The sequence below is a fragment of the Saccoglossus kowalevskii genome, chromosome 18, assembly GCF_978046115.1.
Source record: "Saccoglossus kowalevskii chromosome 18, keSacKowa6.1, whole genome shotgun sequence".
Taxonomy (NCBI): Eukaryota; Metazoa; Hemichordata; class Enteropneusta; family Harrimaniidae; genus Saccoglossus; species Saccoglossus kowalevskii.
In genome coordinates, this window is record NC_140658.1 from 5,268,386 (window position 1) to 5,277,714 (window position 9,329).

Consider the following 9,329-nt stretch of genomic DNA (forward strand, 5'->3'; position numbering starts at 1 on the left):
CCCAGTCATGTAGTCCCTAGCTTATACTTTCATATTGAATATGACATTAAACTCAAAACATATACTTATTTGGTCAGTATGTTACAACATAGCATTCAAATCATGTTATCTAGTCACACTGACACATAGTGCAATCATGTAGTCCAGAGTTTATACTTTCATATTGAATATGACATTAAACTCAAAACATATACTTATTTGGTCAGTATGTTATAACATAGCATTCAAAGCATGTTATCTAGTCACACTGACACACAACCAAGTCATGTAGTCCAGAGTTTATACTTTCATATTGAATATGACATTAAACTCAAAACATATACTTATTTGGTCAGTATGTTATAACATAGCATTCAAAGCATGTTATCTAGTCACACTGACACACAACCCAGTCATGTAGTCCCAAGCTTATACTTTCATATTGAATATGACATTAAACTCAAAACATATACTTATTTGGTCAGTATGTTATAACATAGCATTCAAAGCATGTTATCTAGTCACACTGACACATAGTCCAATCATGTAGTCCAGAGTTTATACTTTCATATTGAATATGACATTAAACTCAAAACATATACTTATTTGGTCAGTATGTTATAACATAGCATTCAAAGCATGTTATCTAGTAACACTGACACACAACCCAGTCATGTAGTCCCTAGCTTATACTTTCATATTGAATATGACATTAAACTCAAAACATATACTTATTTGGTCAGTATGTTATAACATAGCATTCAAATCATGTTATCTAGTCACACTGACACACAACCCAGTCATACATGTATAGTCCAGAGTTTATACTTTCATATTGAATATGACGTTAAACTCAAAACATATACTTATTTGGTCAGTATGTTATAACATAGCATTCAAAGCATGTTATCTAGTTACACTGACACACAACCAAGTCATGTAGTCCAGAGTTATACTTTCATATTGAATATGACATTAAACTCAAAACATAATACTTATTTGGTCAGTATGTTATAACATAGCATTCAAAGCATGTTATCTAGTTACAGTGACACACAACCCAGTCATGTAGTCCAGAGTTATACTTTCATATTGAATATAACATTAAACTCAAAACATAATACTTATTTGGTCAGTATGTTATAACATAGCATTCAAAGCATGTCATCTAGTTACAGTGACACACAACCCAGTCATGTAGTCCAGAGTTATACTTTCATATTGAATATGACATTAAACTCAAAACATATACTTATTTGGTCAGTATGTTATAACATAGCATTCAAAGCATGTTATCTAGTCACACTGACACACAACCCAATCATGTAGACCAGAGTTTATACTTTCATATTGAATATGACATTAAACTCAAAACATATACTTGTTTGGTCAGTATGTTATAACATAGCATTCAAAGCATGTTATCTAGTTACACTGACACATAGCCCAGTCATGTAGTCCCTAGCTTATACTTTCATATTGAATATGACATTAAACTCAAAACATATACTTATTTGGTCAGTATGTTACAACATAGCATTCAAATCATGTTATCTAGTCACACTGACACATAGTGCAATCATGTAGTCCAGAGTTTATACTTTCATATTGAATATGACATTAAACTCAAAACATATACTTATTTGGTCAGTATGTTATAACATAGCATTCAAAGCATGTTATCTAGTCACACTGACACACAACCAAGTCATGTAGTCCAGAGTTTATACTTTCATATTGAATATGACATTAAACTCAAAACATATACTTATTTGGTCAGTATGTTATAACATAGCATTCAAAGCATGTTATCTAGTCACACTGACACACAACCCAGTCATGTAGTCCCAAGCTTATACTTTCATATTGAATATGACATTAAACTCAAAACATATACTTATTTGGTCAGTATGTTATAACATAGCATTCAAAGCATGTTATCTAGTCACACTGACACATAGTCCAATCATGTAGTCCAGAGTTTATACTTTCATATTGAATATGACATTAAACTCAAAACATATACTTATTTGGTCAGTATGTTATAACATAGCATTCAAAGCATGTTATCTAGTAACACTGACACACAACCCAGTCATGTAGTCCCTAGCTTATACTTTCATATTGAATATGACATTAAACTCAAAACATATACTTATTTGGTCAGTATGTTATAACATAGCATTCAAATCATGTTATCTAGTCACACTGACACACAACCCAGTCATACATGTATAGTCCAGAGTTTATACTTTCATATTGAATATGACGTTAAACTCAAAACATATACTTATTTGGTCAGTATGTTACAACATAGCATTCAAAGCATGTTATCTAGTAACACTGACACACAACCCAGTCATGTAGTCCAGAGTTTATACTTTCATATTGAATATGACATTAAACTCAAAACATATACTTATTTGGTCAGTATGTTATAACATAGCATTCAAAGCATGTTATCTAGTCACACTGACACACAACCCAGTCATGTAGTCCAGAGTTTATACTTTCATATTGAATATGACATTAAACTCAAAACATATACTTATTTGGTCAGTATGTTATAACATAGCATTCAAAGCATGTTATCTAGTCACACTGACACATAGCTAAATGATTCGGAAGGTGAACCATCAAAATTTTGGAAGCTGTTACGAGACTTAAACTCAGATTGTTTAGATAACAACAACAATTCAATTGAGCCCAATGAATGGCTGTCTTACTTTAAAAAGCTTTTAAACAATAACAGTCTATCAACTGATTTAGAAACAAATCGCCTTAATAAAAACAATTTAAATGAAACTAGTCAAACTGATTGGACTGTTGAAAACAAAACAAACAGCAAAAATGATTTAGATGCCCAAATCACTATACCTGAAATCAAAAAAGCAATTAATCAACTTAAACTAAATAAAACATCAGGGGAGGACGAGCTCTGTAATGAAATGTTTAAATATGGTGAATTCTACATTCTTGAAGGGCTTCAAAAATTGTTTAGTCATATATATAATTCAGGCATTTTTCCAGCCAGTTGGAACACGAGCTTAGTCGTTCCTATTCACAAGTCAGGGTCCAAGACAATTCCTAATAACTACAGAGGGATTGCAGTATCTAGCTGCTTAGGAAAACTGTTTACCAGTATCCTGAACACTAGGCTAATAGCATACTTGGACAAACAAAATATTATTTCAAAGCATCAATTCGGTTTTAGGAAAAACTGCAGGACCACAGACAATCTCTTTATATTAAAAACAATTGTACAAAAATATCTCTATAATAATAGCCATTCAAAAGATATCATAACCTCCAAGTCTAACAAAATCTATGCTTGCTTCATAGATTTTAGAAAGGCGTTTGACAGTGTGTGGCATAATGGTCTCTATTTCAAACTCCATAAAAATGGCATATCAGGTAAAATGTTTGATATAATAAAAAACATGTACGAAAACAACAGGTACAGAATTAAAACAAAAGAGGGTTTAACTGAGAGCTTTAAATCAACAGTTGGAGTCAGACAAGGGTGCAATCTTAGTCCTACTCTTTTTAACATTTTCTTAAATGATCTACCTGACTGTTTCAACTCTGAAAACTGTGACTCCCCGGTTCTTGATAATTTAAAAGTAAGTTGTCTCCTATAGAATAGAATAGAATAGAATAATGCTTTATTAATACCGTAAAGAAAGAGTTAACATTTCCTTTTAGGTTTTCAGATTAATAAAGTAAATAATAAAAGTACATGAAATATAAAAATTGATTTAAAAAGAATTCAACATTAGTGAACAATTCAACATTAGTGAACGACAAGAATACTACAGACAAATATTAATAATATAAGAAATATTAAAATACTGTGATATGTAAGTATCACTGTATGTAGCATAGAATATCTAAAAAAAAAAAAAAAAAAAAAAAATATAGAAGAACATGACAAAATAAAAGAATTAGTCTTGTTTAGATTTAACTAAATAGTTGCAGAGAGTGATAAGATGGTTTGTATTTGGTGACTGTAGTACAAGTTTAAATTGTTCTTTTTTGTTTAAGTTTTGGTAATCACTGTTAATTTCTTTAAGGATATTATATATGTCATCTCTGTGTTCTGTGTACAGTTTACATTCTAGTAAATGATGTAATTCATCTTCTATCTCTTTACAGTGGGTGCATAATCTGTCTTTTATCAGTGTTTTTGGTTTTGTGTACCTTCCTGTTTCTACAGCTAGTTTGTGACTACTTGTTCTAAATTGTGCTAGTATTTTGATGTAATGTCTGTTATCTATGTGTTTTATGTAATGTTCCATGTCTAGTGTGGTTTTGTATGTACTGTAAGTGCGCAGTTTTGCATCATCTCTTTTATTGTCATTGTTCCATGTGTTAGTGTAATATTCTCTAATTGAAATTATCACTTCTTGTATTGTTATATTATCTATATTACATTTAGTATATATTTCTAAGTTGTCTTCTAATGACTTCAACCATGACCCCGGGTAATTATTTTTCTTCATTTCCTTCAGTGCATAGTATGCCAAGTTGTTGTAGTCAAGAGTTATTAGGTGTTTATAATACCTAACTGCTTGGCAGTATATTTTGGAGATAAGGGGTTCCCGTCCCATTTCCATCCTACAGGCTATTTTGTTTGTCTTATTATTTAAATTTAAAATTTGTCTGCAGAAACGGATGTGATACTTTTCAGTTTCTGTCTTATCCCATGTAGCAGGTTTGAGAAGGACACCCCAAATTTCTCCTGCATATGTTAGGATTGGTAATTGGGTCATATTTAACAGCTTTAATTTAATATTAATATTATTTGTATTATGTAAATATAGTTGTGATTGTATACATTGTGCTTTGTATGCTTTGTCTGCTAGTCTATCAGCTGTAGTTACAATATTACTATTTGACTTAAAAATTACTCCTAGGTACGTGTATTGTTCTTTGACTTCTATTTCTTCTTTTCCATAGGTGAATTTTTGTGATAATATTTTACACCAGTTTTTCCTGAATATGACAATTTTTGTTTTTGATGTGTTGACTTGTAGCCCCCAACTAACTGTATATGTATGAAGGTAATTTAGTGCATTTTGTAGCCCTACCTTTGTAGTAGACAATAATGCAATGTCATCTGCATATTGTAGACAGTTAATATGTTCACCATCTAAGTCTGGTGCTGGCATTTCAATATTTGACAGTCCTTCAATAAAGTCATTCATAAAGATGTTAAACAATGTTGGGCTTAAAGGGCAGCCCTGTTTAACACCATTATCTAGCTTGAAATGTGGTGTTATAACATCTCCTAATTTTATAACAAAGTCCATGTTTTTGTACATCATTTTCATAATGTTATATACTTGACCGTTGATGTTATTTTTCAGTAGTTTATATTGCAGTGCTGTTCTCCACACTGTATCAAAACATTTTCTTAAATCCACAAAGCAGCAGAATATTTTTTCCTTTCTTAATTGATATTTTTTAATAATGGTGTGGAGTGTCAATATATGGTCAGTAGTGCGATGTTTGTTACGAAAACCTGCTTGGTTTGGATGTATGGTGAAGTTACTTTCTAAATAGCTGGATATTCTTTTGTTAATAATACTACTAAATATTTTAGCAATGATGTTGCTAACAGATATACCACGGTAGTTATTAACATCCATTTTATCACCTGTTTTGTGTACTGGTGTTATAACATTTGTGTTCCATGACTGTGGATAAATACCAGTTTCCAAGATGTGGTTATACATTTGTTGTAAAGCTTGTTTCACTATTTTGTTGCTATATTTCAACAGTTCTCCTGGTATTCCGTCTGGTCCAGTTGCTTTATTGTTTTTCAGTTTTCTTGTTGCATGAATAATTTCCTGTAATGTTATAGGTTTGTTTAGTTCATGATTGTTGTCCATTTCTTTCTCTAGCTGCAACAGCCTGTCTTCGATTTCTTTTATTCTCTCAATGGGAGTTGTATCATTTCTACTGATTTTCTGAAAATGTTCAATCCATGCTGTATATGGAATTTCTTTTATTGAACTGTTTTCTTTTGTCTGTATTAATAAGTTTATCTTCTTCCAAAAAGTTTGTACTTCATCGTTCTCATCTGCTTGTTCAATGTTTGATAATAATTTTTGTTGTTTCTCTTTCTGTAGTTTCTTTACATATTTTTTGAATTTCTTCTTCTTAGTGTAGTACATTATTCTTAGTTTACCATCTGTTGGATTTTTTGTAACATTTTTGAAAGTGTTTGTAATTCCTTTTTCATCATATTACATTGTCTATCAGTGAATTTTACTTTGTTTTGTTGTGTTTTCTTCTTTAGTTTCTTATGTATGGAGCATTTATTTGCAAATTTGTCCATTAATGTTTGAAATTCATGAGCGATCTCATCACTTTCTTTGCTGTTATTGTAATTTTTTAAGAATGTATTTGCAATGTCTTCGCTCTCCTTTGTTTTCATGTAGATTTTATACAGTTCTTTATTTATTGTGTTCCATTGGTATTTTGATGGTGCCTGCGCCTGTAGGTTTTTATTTATATCCATGTTCTCTTTATAACTACTTTGTGTTTTTAGAATTGTTCTGATTGGGCAGTGGTCACTGGTTGTATGTAGTTCTTGTACTTCAAAATGAATGATACTCTTAAGAAGTTCTTCACTAGCTATGCTGTAATCAACAGTACTTGCACCATGGTAACTATAACATGTCAGTTTTCCTGACCAGTCACCGGGAGTTCTTCCATTTATTATTCTCAAGTGGTTTGTCTTACATAATCTAACAAGTTCTTCTCCAAATTCATTTTTCCATGTGTCTGCATTTCTCCTTTTCTTGATGTTTGTATCATAAATGTATGTATCTGGTATTGGGAGGTTTGTTTGTAACTTGTCTTCATCATCTATAATAATATCTTCAAGTTCTTTGGTTCTTGCATTGAAGTCACCTTGTATGATTATATTTCCTTTCATTTTGAATTCTTGTATTTCATTGTGCAGTTCTTCATATGGGTCATTGTTATTTTGGTTGTAATAACTTGAATTTTTTGGTGGTATGTATGTTGTCCCAATGTAAACATCTTTTTCTAAATGGAAAAACTTTTTTCTTAATTTACACCATATTGTATAGCTATTTCTTGTTGGTATGATCTGGATTCCTTCTTTTATACTATTTCTGATAAAAATGCTGATACCACCTGATGATCTCCATGCTTTCTTATTTTTTGTTCTAATTTTGTGATACACATAATATCCCATTGGTTTTGGTATCAGTCCTTTACTTTCCTTGTCAAGCCAGGTCTCAGTCATTGCATAAAAGTGGTAGTTTTTTATGTGATGTTCTATGTCTAATGTTCTTTCTGTTTTGCTATCCAATGTTTGACGAGTTGGTTTGTAGTTATATCTTAGGCCTGCTGTATTCCAGTGACCAATATTGATGTAATTTGGTGTCATTTCATTGTATATACATTGTCTCTTTTTTTTCTTTATCGTCACTGTCATTATTGGTAATTATTTATATTTTCGTTGTTTGTGTTGCTGTCCTGACAGTGTCTGTAATTCTGTGATGTTTGCCATTTAGTATCATAGTAGCTCTTCCATGGTGTTGTATAGCCTCTGTGTGTAGAAGAATGCATCTCTAGATATTTATCATTAAATCTTGGTTGATAATTCTGTTTTTTATATTCTTCTTTGTATCTTTGTTGGTGATAGTGTACACTTCTTGGTCTAGCTTCTAGAAAGGTGTATTTATTTACCTCATTGTTTATATTTGTAATAAACATGGTGGTTGCGTTATATTTATTGATGTGTATTCCATCTCTGCTTAATAACTGTGTTGTGATATTGCCCATTGGTATAACATGTATATCTTTAGTTTCTTTACTCCTAATGTAAGAGTTTATTTTGTCCATTATATTTGTTCTCTTTACCTTCCAGTGTTGACGTGGTATCATTTCACACAGAAAAATTTCTGTTGACGGATATTTCTTGTGTGTTATATTTATCAGTACATTGAGTTCATTCTTGATTGATTCAGAGTCTGTCTCTTCATCTATGTCATTTCCACCAATATTTATTGTTATACTTTTTAGACTTTGTGGGAAATGATTATTTTTAATAACTTGTTGGAATGTTTCAATCTTTGCACCACTATAAGTGAGAACCATCTGGTTCTTTGCAAGATCACTGTTATAGATGTGTTTAGATTGAGAGTCACTGATTATCAAATGCTCTAGTTGTTGTGGTATATTACGTTGTTTAAGAATGTGTCCTTTTTCAGTAGAATTACTTGTAGGCTTGTTATTTTGCTTCTCTGATTTTCCCTTTACAATATCACTATATTTGGTTTTATTTTGAAGTGGGTCTCTTGGTGGGACTTCTTTGTTTTTCCTGTTTGATACCAATGACCATTCCTGTTCTTGTGTGTTATTTATTCCCAATACGTCTATCTTTTCATTAATTTGTTGGAACTCGTTTGCTATAGATTTTGTTATTGTTGTAGTCATGTCTTCTACTTCCTTTTGTCCAATATTTGGCTTTTCTTGATTATGTTTATGTTCAGCTTGTAATTGTTCAATCTCTCTGTTTTTTCTTTGTAGGTCATCTTGGAGTCGGTTAATCTGAATTGTTTTTTTTCATGTTCTCATCCCTCATTTTTTGTAGATTCTGTTTTGTAGTTTCCAATGCATCTTTTCTGGTTTGTAACTGTTCTTGAAGACTTTGTATTTCAATATCTTTTCTTTCTTCCTTTTCATTTAGTTTCTTGCTGGACTTGCTTGTAAAGTCTGTTATTTTCTTAAGTATTTCATTGTGGCTTGTTGTTATTTTTGTATCTAGGTCTGTAATCAGTGTCATGTAGTTTCCATGTTTTTCTTCCATTATTTCTATGATTGTCTGTAGTAAGTCTTTGTTGTTATGTTCTGGTGACAATGTTGTAGATCTTCTAACTGGTATTCTACTTGGTGTTTCTTCTTTTATAAAGTTCTTTAATGGTGTAGTATGAGGACTTTTCTCATCTCCATTGCTTGAAATACCAGAATCAGATGTACTGCATATTATTCCTTTTTTCTTCTGTTTACTAATTTCTGTTACCTCAGACTCTACCATGATACTTTGTTGACTATTTCTTTTACTGGTATCTGTTAATTCTTCTACTTCATAAATATCAGATGAGTATTTTGTATTTGGTTTTCTGTATTGTCTTAAACTTGCTTTTGTATTAGCGTTTAATTTTGTTGTATTCTGTTCTATGGGGGTTCTGTTTTCACTGATATGCACGTCTAATTTTAGAGACTGTTGTATTTTAGTAAATATTTCTGTACCTTCATTCATTATCCATTCATAGTAATTATTTCCCTGTATTAATAATGTCCCATTG